General features: G+C 40.2%; 1 protein-coding gene across 4 annotated transcripts in view; it reads left to right on the top strand.

Annotated features, from left to right (window-relative positions):
* sox5 (SRY-box transcription factor 5) overlaps positions 1-14,160 on the top strand; it is a 166,249-nt gene that overhangs the window by 17,728 nt on the left and 134,361 nt on the right. For 3 of the 4 annotated variants that reach the window (XM_057324646.1, XM_057324645.1, XM_057324649.1), the window contains 2 exons: positions 2,369-2,430; positions 9,683-9,753. The gene's annotated coding sequence lies outside the window, so the exon portion shown is untranslated. The remainder of the gene's footprint in view (positions 1-2,368; positions 2,431-9,682; positions 9,754-14,160) is intronic. The other variant, XM_057324647.1, reaches the window with a different exon arrangement.

Below are 14,160 nucleotides of genomic sequence, written 5' to 3'. Positions count from 1 at the left end.
TCATTTGATTTATTTGATTACTTTGAGTGCTTTGTTTTATTGCTGAGGTGGACGGAGCTTTGAGAGGCATGGTCAATATTAGGTCAAAAAGTACATATCGTCATATGTAATCCATATAACTAAAGTGGATTAATACACGTCTTTATTGTTGTGTTATATGATGCAAGTGATGAACGTTTTAAATGAATCTTTCAGTTAAGGCAGGCCTTTATATTTTTCATATTTAATATCTAGATTTTATTGTTTTTACATATGGAATAGAGGATAAAAAAATGTGCTTGTGAACGGCAAAAGTAATGGACCCCCCATCTAGTCCCAGATATCGCTTTTGGCCACTCCTATAAAGGTTTTTTCTTACATTTCTTACACAATTGTGATGTACGTGATGTAAAATGTGCTAAGCAAACAATAGCATTTTTTTTATCTTTGGCATGAAGTGTTTTAGCAATGAACTTTCACCTCTCTTTTTGAAACCAAGCATACCAGGATTAAATTCTGACTAAGCCTTGCACGATTTTTCCTACACACCAATATTGTAATACAATAGTATCACAATGTTTATAGAATTTGATTTTATAGTAATAATAATATGGTTAATTTATATAGCGCCTTTGCCAGGCTCAAGGACGCTTTACAAGGGACACCAATTCAACAAACAATTATTTGCAAAGTAACAAATTAATGAGTATTTGGACATTAGCCCAATCAAGAAGTCTAAAAAGTGAATGCACTTGCATAACAATTTCATGAAGACAACATGAAGAGGTATGCAAAATAAATAAACAATACATAAAGAGGTGAAACGAAATAGGGCAAATACACAATGCAAATGATAGTATTAAATACGTTCGAGTGACATCCGGGTTAGGAAGACAGTCTAAGGAAGAATACACATCATAACTGATAGTGTTGAGTGAACAAGTATTGAGCTTTGATTTAAATTCGCTTAAGCGAGTTCCAAAGTTTGGGTGCCGTGACAGAAAAACACCTGCCGCCCACTGAAGATAAACGGAACCTAGGCACACAGAGGTTCAGAACTTATTTTCAAGAAATAAATGATGCTATCAGTCAGTCATCCATCTTTAATTTCTTTCAAATATTTTTGGGTCGATAAAGCACTCTCAAAATAGGAATGTAGCGAGACAAAGAGGCAAAATGGGTGCTGAATTATTTACAATATGTATAAAGTTAACACGATATTGATAGTCGTGGTTAACAATATCACGGTTATTGACAATATATTGAGTCTTAAACCTCGTTGTGTCTGTGATGGAAAACGGCTGCTTAAATTCTGGAAGTGATCTCGTAGGGGCCTAAAGGAACCACGGTCTCTTCATCGACACTTCTCGAATGCAGAAAATAGCCCAGATGTACCACAACTGCCACCACATTAACAGCCGAACACTGTGCACGCTGAGAGTAACAGTCACGGCCTCGCATATACACACTTCTAAAAGCAGCGTGTCGATAACGACAACTGTCATCCGACTTCCTGTTTTATGGGTCAGTGTTGTTGTTGTTGTTTTCCCAATGTCAGTGAAGACAAAGAGATCAAACCGTCGCCAGCTGTTCCTAATATCACTGTGCTACGCATACACCTCATTTTACCTCTACATGTGTTACACCTGGATTAGCTCTCTGTTTCCCAGGATCAAATGCACCCATCTATCGCTTTACGTGATTATTCTCTCTCTTCCTCTCTCATTCTCTCTCTCTTTCATTATCTAATATGGAGCATAATCCTCTTGTGGAATTAATCTGCTTTAACGAGTGTTTGTTACCATGCCGAGATGGAATTAAAATGAGTCTCTGTAAGAGGAGGGGTCCGTGTTGAAATGTTTGTTCTTGTCCTGCCTTTATTCCCCATCGGTAAACACAAGAGACACCTGCCCAGGCGCCAGATCAAATAAAGCAATCAGAATGGGTGAGATTCAATATGGATTGCAGATGCATTCGTGGGACAGTGTAGTATATATTATGGAAGTGTAGTGTACTTGAATTAAGTGCACTTTTTTTACCTGGGTACGACAGACCGTAGATTCTGTTGATCGCAAACAGCGTGAATCCACAAAGTGATCAGTTCTCTGCTTGTTTGGGTTACCAGGGAATGGACCTGGAGTGGTCTGAATAGCATTTCAGACTCTTCGAGAGTCACTCACAATTTAAAGAAAAGAAATCCATAGACCCTCTTTCTTTTTAAATTCTCTCAAGTGTTCTACAGCAAGTCAGTTCCCTAAAGCTATTGACGTCACGGCGTCTTTCAAAAAAAAAAAAGAAACATTCACCTCAAAAGGTTTTGATTTCAGGCACAAAGAGGAGGCGCTGGTATTGATCAGAGACGCTGTCTGTCTGTTCTTTTCTCTATCAGGGACCGAAGAGCCGGGGACTCTATAAAGGGACTCAGACGGAGTGGGCGGGGCATCCCAGCAGGTAAAAGGACCCACTGCAGGTCACAACCATAGACTACATATCTGCTGGCTATTTTTGAAGGGACCATTGTACTTGATTTATGTTCAGGCACCACAGGCAAACAAGTAGAGACGTATATACATACGTGTTTCCCACCTGGATGCAGTTTTGTTGGTCACTGCATGTTAAAATGCCACAGGTGTTTTTCTCAGAAACTGTCAGCTGGTCAATACAAATAAGATCATTCAAGGTTGTACTAATCTTTTGGAAAATTTAGCCCACAATTTCGACGAATCCTGACACAATTACTGTTGCAAACCATCCCACAGTGTATAAGTCCCATGTGACAGTGCCAGGTGTGTAAAGAGAGAATACATTAGATCTTACACAGTCGCTCTTTATTGTGCAAATTCAATATGGTCCTTTATTTTTGATTATTGGATGACATTTTGATCTGACTTGACCCTGTAATGTCACTTCAGATCGCTTTTGGGTACGTAAGGTCGGAAAAGTTCCTCGTTTCTCGAAGAGTCATTTGGAAGCTTTTATCTCATTATGACATTAAACGCAACATCTGCTGCTTAATTTCAGCACAATAAGCGTCATTGTAAAAACTTCCTGTAGAAAAGTGAATGCCGCATTCCAGACGTGTTTTTGTTTGCGATCGCTGTCTTCACGAGTTTCTGATCTTCTCGTTCCCTTTTCGGCATGTTGGTTACGAGCTACATACTGCAGATGTTAGTTAGATATGACCAACCTTCCGTCAGGGAACATCTGCGTTCACTGAAAATGTAGTTTGGAATGTCATTTTTATCACCATTAAGCACAAAATGATATTGAACACAGCGCATAGCCGTAAAAAATTCATTTGTTTTTAAGGAAAAAACAAAACTGATGTCCTGTCACAAATGTGTATCCTGTGTTAGATGTTGTTTACAGACAGACAACGTTTTCAGTGCAAGCAACACCCAGATTCTTGTGCCGTGCGAAATGCTTTCTTACAGGGGGTTTGGCATAGGGTTAATCTGTTTTAGTCACTAATAATTTGGTTTATATGAAATATGACCGAAAGAGAGGAGGAAGAGAGGAGATGGTGAGAAGATCAAGGGAGGGAAGGAAACAGAGGTGAGGGGGCTGAGCGAGAGAGAGAAAGAAAATAAAGTTGGTACAAGAGAAACAGTCAGGGATGTCGGGGATGGCTATGTAAACGACAGAGAAAGTGAAATATGTACAGGGATAAAGATGTTAACATCCATGATTAATGCAGACATGAGGAAGGTCGCAGTTTCGATTTAATCTAGCTTTGTCACACAGATGCTATTTTTAAGTGTTTAAGAGTTCTGTCAGCCTGTCACTCCGCTCAATGACAGCTGAACAGGTGGAACAAGGAATACAAGTGAAATTACAATCACACTTTTATCAAAATCTGTGTACTCAGACTGTATGTTTGATCATTACGAATGTTCTCTTGGAATCAAAACTGTGGCCTTTCCCCGTTTTCAGCTGTGAGTGCTATCGGTTGATCTACAACACGTATGCTGTTTTTTCTTTACACTTGTGCTTACTCAGTAAGTACAGGTGAATGTGACTGACGTCCGCCAAGAGTATCACTATTGCTCAAAGCTTATTGGAAGATGTGAATGATACTTTAAATTGGTATCGGTATCACCCAGTAACCATCACGGCAGGCCCCATTTACTTTGACATTTTTCTTTTATTCTCAATGGACTAAAGTGTTTTAAAGGGACAATTCACCCAAAAATAAAAATTCTGTCATCATTTACTCACCCTCGAGTTGTATGAATTTCTTCTTTTTGATGAGCACAGAGAAAGATTAAACAGTTCTTGGCCACCATTGACTACCTTAGTAGGAAAAATTACAACGGTAGTCAAAAGTTCCCCAGTACTGTTCAAGTAACACCCAGATTCCTACATACTTCAAAATATCTTCTTTTGTGTTCAACAAAGAAATATTTTCTTACTATGGTAGTCAATGGTGGCCATGAACTGTTTGGTTACAAGCATTCTTCCAAATATATTTATCTGTGGTCAACAGAACAAAGAAATGTATACAGATTTGGAGGCTAAGTAAATGATGACAGAATTTTCATTTTGGGGTGAACTGTTCCTTTAAGGAATCATAGTGTCCGAGAACCTTTTGGGAACTTTTATTTTAGTGAGTGTGGGATGTTTTTTCTCAACTGGGCCGTACTGCTGAACATCCCTTAGTTCACAGACGGACTGGCGCACAAACATAGCAACAGGAAGCGAACAAGTGTGTGGCAAGAGTTTTGTAAGATCTCTCTTTTTTCTTCCACTGCGTATAAGCGAGCGTTCGTAAATGTGAGAGAAGGGGAAATTTATTAAGACTTTATCAAAGTGTTGCATTAGGAACGTTATTATTGGTGTGAAGATGATAATCAGATACTGCTGTGTCTGTCATGGGCAAGTTCAGTTTCAAGTGACTAATACAACCTCCCCACCATCCTCCCATACCAGAGACTAAACATCATCACCATGCAGGAAGGAACGGCATGCTGCTCAATTACATGATCCCTCGTTTACATCACGGTAGATAAATATTTACCCCTGCATTGTGGCCCGCCTTGTGATTAGCCACCTCCCTTCGCACAGAACTGGGACCACCTCAGTGAACAATAGCGCTTTCATGGGCACTGTGTCATTCTTTCTTCCCCCCGTGAACCTCCTGCCCCTGGGAGCGGGCAGGAAGTGGCCCTTGTGGCCTCAGACTGGATGAAGTACTCAGAGAATGCTCAGGTAATTGAACCCTGAAGGTTTGGGGTGCACCGACCATCTTGCCTGTGGTTTTCATGATATATTGTGACCTGTGTGTTTTAATCTATGTGTATTCTGTGATGGCAGAATTGAATCGGTGTTTGGGGCAAAAATGACATGGAAGGCTAAAATGGCACCAAATAGATTTTTTTAATCGTTGCCGTCCTTACAAAACCTCGGATTTCCATATTTGCTGTTTTTCAGAAATAGAAAAAACACTGTACTTTTTAAGTGTTTAATACAGTGTTGACAAGCATTTTTTAATACTTTATATGTGCAAAATCCAGTGACAAACATAAAGGGTGACTAATTGTAATGATTTATGGCAAAAATACAAATCACAAAATATGGAAATACAAGGTTTCATAAGGACAGCAGCAAAATGTAACTTTTGATATATTGTGTTTTTTGTACTCTTTTATTCGTAGTTTTCATGCATCTGTGTTAAATCAATATATCGCCGCTGTCCTTCTGAAACCTTGGATGTCCAAATTTGCTGTTTTTTTTAAACACTGTACTTTTTAAATGATTAAATACTGTATGATCAAGGTTTACAAGCACTTTTAATGCTTTTTATTGGTTAGATATTAGCTCAATCTAGTGACTAATAATAATGATTTATAGGAAAAAAATCACAAAATATGGAGATACGAGGTTTCAGAAGGACAGCAGCAAAATGTAAAATAAAATAAAATATTACAAAGACTCATTCTCTTTGGCATTACATGCACCGGTGAATCATGCACAATGAGATCAGTAGTATTTAAAAAAAGTAAATTGGGTCAATTTTAATTTCACGTAGACTTTAAGGCTTAAGACCCAGAGCAGGTTGAAGCCGACTGAGGGACAGATGTCTCGTAAATCCGCCCATCTTGATTCCACCGAGTTTCATTAACAGATGTTTCAGGGCTATTATTGCATTAGAGCTGAAATGAATAGGCAGATGTGTGTGTGCATTATTAGCGGAGCTGAATTGTGCTGGTCTTATGATCACAGTGATTATAGAGAGCTGAAGCGGAGCGCAACCGCAGGCTGGTAATCCTCTTCTTTCCCTAAATAAGCCCCTCTGTCATCCGCTATGTCTGATACAAATGCTTTTACAATCCCCCATTCTACTCTTTAATTCTCTCTCTCGCTCTCTCTCTCTCGGTATGATGTTAGCCGGGCACTTTATCAGAGCCATTGTGTTTATCTGATCCTATTAAACACTAGAGGGGCAGAGGAACACGGGAGCTGTGCTTTCTCATCTGCTTTACCACTCATGTCGGTCTGCGTGAGACTATAACAATGCCAGTGTGATCATTTCAAAGATCCTGACCTGTCAAACACAACTGTTTTGTGGAGCTCTGCCTAGGGTTAGGAATCTTGGAAACGTTTCGTTTTTAGATCTGGTTCCCTCGTTTTAAAACATGCTAACTGAATGATTGTCACGAGTCATTTGTCCGAACAAATGATTTCCATAAGCGGATTTATTTTAGTGAATCATTTATACTGAATTATTCTGATTCACTTTAACAAATCAAACAAATGTTTCCTAAAGATCTTAATACATTTTTTATTAACATTTATTTTTTTTAAATGCTAAATGAATCGTTAATGGAAACAGATTCATAAAGATGAATCTGATTCGGAGAACAGATTTCTTACCATTCGCACCTCTAGTTGTGTGTTTCTGCTCTCACTGACATTGAGATCTCAGTGACACGCAGGTAAAAGTGGGACAGACAGCTTCCAGGTGTTTCCTCTGATGAACAGGTGTGTGTGCATGTGTGTGCATCTGCACGTTTTCGCATTCACTCTCCCTGCCACTCCCGTCAACGCGCGCGCACACCACTGCAACCCACATCCACGGCTGCTTCAGTCATCAAAATGTTTAATTATTTAAAAACCAAAGCCACTAAATGCCCCTCTAAACCCTTAATCGCCACACTGCTGCTAATTCAATAATACCCCCGTGGCTGTCTGGTGATGCCCGCATTGTTTTGTCTCTGCCCAGGTGATGGTGGCTTATTCAGGGATCCTGGCGTCGTCTCCGGGGCACGGTGCCCTGTTACCGGTGCCCATTGTGCATCTATTGTGTGCCTATTGTGGCAATCCTGAGAGAGCCGGAGGAAAACAAAGGCACCGGCTCTGCAGAGTGCCCGCGCTGATTTCGCATGCACCTGGCATCGCCACAGACGCGGGACATTATTAATTGCTAATACATATTTATGTGGCACAAATTTGCCATTTGTTTATGCATAAAATTATCAATAGACACAGGGCGCTTAGCCAGAGAAAACGGTGACCTTTTTAAACAGGAATGAATAGAGCCCAGTTTGCTGGTTAAGACTTTGTGCACTTTGCGGAGTGCGTCTTTGCTTTGTCGAGAGTGTGCGTTTGTGAATTACGGGTGTGTGTAGAAGTGATTGTGTTGCGTGCACATGTTTGATCTCGTTTGTGTGTCTGTGTGAAATTTATATGACAGTGAGAGAGAGTCCACTAATGAGTGAAAGGGAAAATGACTGGCAGACACCAAAGTACTGGCTTTTATTACTGTGACAGTCACAGATACTGTTTAGTCGTACAAGTTTAGCCTAAAATTTTGATGTTGATACTGGATATTGGAAACATTTATTTTCTAAAAAAAAAGAAAAAAAGAATGGTCTTCGGTCACGGAAAAATTTACACCACAATGGCAGAGAGTTGTGGGCGGTTGCAGGATGATGCTGTGCAGTTGTTAGTTTGTTTTGGGTGGTTGCTAGTGTGTTAGTTGTTGGTTGCTATGCGTTGTTTAGCATCCCAAGTCAAAATATCTCACTTCTAATCATCTGTAATATTCAGGTTTCTAGATATGATTTGGATCACATCAATTTAAGTCTGTATGTAGTCTCTTTTGCCCGGTTTATCAATGTAAAGGCACACTTCTGAAAAAAGCGTATCAGTCCTCTCCAACTCACATTTTGTAAAAAAACATCCATCGAAAAGACTGATAAATACAGCCACAGGAAAAAATTAAGAGATCATTTAAAACTTATTTTCAGTTTTTCTGAATTTACTACAGTATTTATAGGTATGTGTTTAGGTAAAATGATCATTTTTTCGTTCTGTGAACTATTAACAGATCTAACGAATTTCAAATAAAACTATTGCTTCTATTTGCATTTATTTGCAGAAAATGAAATCTAGAGAAACAGGTCAACATAACAGAAATGTTGCGCTGTATTTCTTCAGACCTCAAATACGGCAAAGAAAACAAGTTCATGTTCACTTTTAAGCAATACGACAGTAATATTTGTACATGTATTTTGAAAAGTAAAATAATGTGATAACCTCGATTTTTATCTCAGTTTTCATGTCTTGTCTTGCCGTCAGTCTTTCACATTGCTGACATTAGACTGAAATGGCCACAATACATCTAGAAATGCTGCTTAAATATAAATTTGGAATGGTCTTCAAATTTTTGCTGCAGCTCTACGAATATGATACCTCAATTGAGCTAATTGAAATTTTTGGATGTTGGAAATGGAAAATTCCGAGTTGGGCTCTGAAATTCAGTATTTTCAAATGCACCTATGTAAGAGCAATATTAATAGTGGTGTTTGCCTTTGAAAACAAGCAGTATTCGAAAGGACATCAACTCTGTGTGAGAGTTATAAGTCATGTGTTATTGTGATTTGCTACTAGTTGAGAGGCTGATAAGCATCACCCAGCTCAGCTTGACCCAGTGGCCACACACACACAAACACACACTCAATAAGGAATACATTAGTCCCATTTCAAGTGACTCTTCCCCTTTCTCTGCAAACACATTTACTTTCTATTAAAGCCTGATCTGCTGCGCCGGCAGCCAAGTTACTGCCAGAGTTTATTACCATAAAGATTAAAACAGAGCTCTTAACACGCAGTCGAACACACGCACACACGCATTCAGCCCCCTCCCAAACACACATGCGTGCACACACACACAGTTTCCTTTCCCACCTGTTGAAAGGGTCTCTGTGGATCTGATTGGGTCTGTTTCTGTACAGATGTTCAATATTAAAAATACGTGAAGGGATAGTTGTCCCAATAAGGAAATTATAATGTGCGTGACGTCACGTTCTTTGATTTTTTGAAAGCTTTTATCTATCTATACAATAGCAGTGGATGGTGACCAGGGGCTTTTAATCTCCAAAAAAGAGAAAAGGCACCTTAAAATTGTTTTGATCAGATTTGTGCTATATAAGATTTATAACGCCATACGACAGCATTCTTTTACATCATTGTTACAATAAAATTGTTATCTGATTATCCTTACTTTTAAAAAATCTTGCCTGACAGCTGTAGTCACCATCTTAGACAGCTGCTGTAAAATCAATTCCATTTTTGTATGGAATTCCATATGTGAAAGTATGTCATACAGCATGCGATAAAGTAAGAGTACATGATGACAGAGTTTTTATTCATAAGTGAACCGTTCCTTTAATTTCTGCTTTCCTCCTTTTCTCGTCCTCAGGGTTCAGCTGCTCGCCGATGGGTTCGTGGTCTGAAGACGAGCGGCACTCATCTTTATCACACCCCTTGTAGGTCAGTTCCTATTTTTACTCTTTTCTTTCCCCGTTTCGTCCAAGGACACCCCATTGTTGTCGCCCAGCATGAGCCAAGTCTGTCGTATTGGTAAACAAATCAATTACTGCTTTACAATGGCTGCGATGTGCTCATCAAAGTCACATTATTGCTCTGCGCCGTATTGTTGTCATCATGACACCTCTAATCACGGCTATCACAGGCTAGTAGTTTCCATGGCTACACGTAACACTCAGCCAATGAAGCGGTCCATCCCAACCCAGCAGACATCAGCCAATTGTAGGGCCCTAAGAGTGAATTGAAGGCCCAGACCGGACCTTCACCTTTGGGAAAGAAAAATTCTGGATGGCATTTTCCCAAAGGGGCTGTGAGGGAGATTGGCTGATGATACAGATACAGAAGGGTCACAGTTATTAGGACAAATGGAGAGAGAGAGAAAGAGAGAGAGAGGGTGCACAAGGCCAGCTGGAGGGCCAGGCTGTGTGCTTTGTGTGTTTGCAGCAACAATGCAGGGCAGCTGAGAATTGCCCCATGACTGTCTCTCTGAGAGCAGCATGTACCCTGTCCACACACATACACAAACACACACACACACACACACGCACGGGTCACTGCAGAGCTACTCAGCTGCCGATGCAGTCAACTGGAAACAGCCACACTCCAAAAATCAGATTGTTTTTTTCTCTTTCTGTCAAATACACTCAAGTGCATGCTTCACAGACCTCCATATTAAATGACATATGGGTTTGCTGTTGACACTGTCCAGGAAAGATAGCCAAGCTTGAAGAAATCACAAGAGCGTGTGTGTTCACGTCACTCTCTAGATGTTTAAGGTTTTCTTCATAAAAGTCATTTTTGTTGTAGTTTTGCATGACTGTTTTCCAGTGCTTTTTTTGAGCTGCGCATTAGTGCGACTAGTTCTGACTTCTATCTCTTTTCTACTCTTTCTATCCTTAAAAAAAGTTTTTTGTAGACTGTGGTAGGCTATATGAGACCAGTTTTTCTGCGCTTATGGTTTTTGTTGTCCGTATGTTGCGCCAATTGCTTCCATTGTTTACCTCATTTGTAAGTCGTTTTGGATAAAAGCGTCCTTATGCTAAATGACTAAGTGTAAATGAGATCATACTGAAATGATCAAGGCCAACAGGTATCATTGATGTGTAAATGTAAAAAAATAAACGGAACAATCTCAAAATTCGCTTTTGATAAATGTTTTGGACTAGTGAGAATGAACTATACATCGTTCAAAAATGCATCAAAATTGATTTCAGAAGATCAAGAAAAATGTGATTTCTCAAGGTATGGCTTATTCAAAAGTGAACCTGTATTTTTTCTTTAACACTGTTGTGCATTTAGCTGTGTTCTGGACTCTCTTCGTATAGGTTTAAGTTTTGGAACGCATTCTGCATGTGCTTGCCTGACCTATGACCCTTCTTCCTCTCATTGCGCGTCGAAAGGAAGTTCCGCCTGCGGTTAGCCCACACAGACAGGAAATCATGTAGTGCAGCGGGAAGTTGTAGGGCTGTAAAGTTGTTTTAGATGTTGCGACCTTGTTGACCTACGCTCATGATGCAACGTCCTCTTTTCCTTTATTGGAAAACGCAGCTGAACAAGTGCGCGTGTGTTTATCTGTAAAGCAAAGCTACTGTCTAAAGTCCTCTTTTAATAACATTGGGTTTGTATGCATCCACTTGTTTAACTCGAAGACCACACCTGCGTGCACTCCAAACACCAGAGCTCCCACAGGCTGATGACTACAGGACGCTTGACTTCCTATGTATACAGATAGAGGAGGGATGGGGGACATGCTTGCGCTTATGTTTAGTCGGAGAATAGTGCGACTGTTAGCGTGTGTGTACAGCACATGTCAGGCCTCTAGTACCTTTTAACAAAGCACCTGTTTACTTTGCCTTAGTTCCCAATGTAAATACACATAGAGAAATGGAAGCCAATTGTGCTTGGCATTCTTAAAAAGGCATGGGGGATATAATGGGCGTTTAGGCGGTCTGGTCTTGTTCTCGAACTGTTTCAACACATTCTCACGGTAGTTCGTAAGTATTGTACGTATTTTCTAATTCAAATGAATTTCTGTGATGTCATTTGTACGTTTGGTGTGATTTGCGTATGCACCAGTGAATGTACAAGGTACTCAAGGTATCACGAATAAGTCACAGCTAAAGGGCGTTGTTAGGCACGACCCATAGTCCATGCTGAAAAGCAATAGAAACCATCACAGAAATTATAATGGTTTCTATTAAAATACCATTATGAACCATTAGCTTTTTCCATTAAAACCATTTTGTAGTGTGTTTTGGATGGGAATTATTCCAATGGGGTTTAATGGTGTTCTGTTGGTTCATGTGCCAAATAACATCCCACCAATAGAATCCATTACATACCAGTAGACACCATTAAAGTTTCCATTAAAAATAAAAATAATTCCCATTATAACCATTAAATCCATTCCCTTTTCTCAGCAAGGCTTTCAATCTCTGGGTGACACTTTGAGACAATATGGTCGCTTTGCAAGATTTTCGGCTTGTATGTCAACACACGACACACGCCCAACGTGTAAATAACTAGACTAACCGACCGGTGCAACCCCATACTAGATAATAGTCTGTCCCTCTCTTCTTCCTCCCGGTGTGCGAAACACATCATCTGTCATCCGGCGACAGATTGTCCCACACTCCTTTCCCAAATTCCCTCCTGAGCAGCTCTCTCAATATGCCCTGTGCCACCGTATTCCCTGCGTCTCCTCCCAGTAGACCTGGCCCGTTCCGGTTCTCCTCTGTACCTGAACCCCCTCACCCAAGCGACCGTCGGGCTAATTGCGGCAAACGCGCTCGTGAATGTATACACCCTCATTACCTCTCGCAGTGAGCAAAAACAGCAGTGGCCACATAAATACGCGCTCATTATGAAAAATGAGGCTCTTGAGTGAATTACATCGACGCGTTTGCCTGCCTTGTAGGTTGCGATGTCCCCTGCGAGGTGCCACCGCAGAGGGCGTGGGCAGGGACAGAGCTCCCTAATCAACACGGCAATCGCATTTCCATATAAACAGCCAATAGCTCGTCTACATACAATCCAATTCCATATGATGTGGGCTCGCCGTCAGGGCTTGTAATTGCTTTGGTCTGGTGAGTGTTAGAACAGGCTAGAAGAGGACGAGGGGAACCTCTGGAGAGATGGAGGAACGGTCCAAGCGCGAGATTTTTCAACGACCTGGGCTCTTCAGCCATCTACTAGCTGAATCAATGGTCGCTCATACAGACATAACAAGTTGCTTTTTTATTTCCACCTTTAATGGTTATGAATAATGCAACAAAAACCTTTAAGCTGGTTTCAATGCACATCGAATGATTTGGAGATCAGTCAGAAGTATTGCAAAGTATTGAGGTTTTTGTTCAGTCCCTGTTAAGATCAAACCTCAGGAACCTGCGTCGTGCAGAGGATCGATTGGTTTACAACCACATTTTCTGAATGTTTCAAGTGATCTCCATCAATGCAGGAGCTTTAAATAATGAGAATCATACATAAACATCACCTGCTCCATTCATCTCAGGTGAGAGAAATCCTCTCTCTCATTCCGCCTCTCCTCTGGGATTCGACTCCCCCTGTGGGTTAAAGTAATGTCTGGTCTTTTGGGTTTTCTTCTCCTTGAAATGAACAGATAAAGAGGAGGAGAACAGGTAGTAGCATTATTCTCCGCTTTTACCGGTAACGCTGATCCTCGGCCAATTAGGTGCATTAAAACCAACAAAACACCTCCATTAGTGGGGGGTATTGTTACACTCCTGTTGATTATTTAGAAGAAAACTCCTGAGTGCCTCCTGGAATTCTCTCCCGGAATCTTTTTTTGGTTCCTTTCATCTCGGAGTTTGTTTTCGCAGGAGCGCAGCAACTCTTGTGCCGGTGCCATGCATTTTTAAAAAAATAGATTCTAGCTGTGTAATTAGATGTTTAATAGATTTTACTTGCGGTTTCTTGCAACACGGGCAAAAATGTGGAAAAGAATTTCTGTTTTTGTGTTATGTGAAAGGTTGTACGATATTCACATAGATAACATTAACATTAAAAGGGCTTTGTGTAATTTTTAATTGTTAAAGTTCCACTGCATTCGATAATTATATTACTTAAAACTTATCTTAAAGCATTAAAATAGCATATGTAAAAGTTTTAATAATAATTTCTTCAAGCCTTAAAATGAATTGAATGTAACCCTTGCTTCATTTAGTATACACAGATTTATGAATATGCAAATTAGTTCCCGCCTCCATTCAATCATGTGAGCTCGGACCGTTGATTATAGGTACATACTTGAAAACCTGATTTTCACCACAGAGGGACTTAAAGGTCCAGTCAGTGAAATCTTTCAGCAAGGTTGCGAATTGCAACCAACTG

This window comes from Triplophysa rosa, linkage group LG24, assembly GCF_024868665.1.
Source record: "Triplophysa rosa linkage group LG24, Trosa_1v2, whole genome shotgun sequence".
Taxonomy (NCBI): domain Eukaryota; kingdom Metazoa; phylum Chordata; class Actinopteri; order Cypriniformes; family Nemacheilidae; genus Triplophysa; species Triplophysa rosa.
The sequence above is the reverse complement of the archived record's forward strand: the minus strand, read 5'-3'. Positions and strand labels throughout refer to the sequence as shown.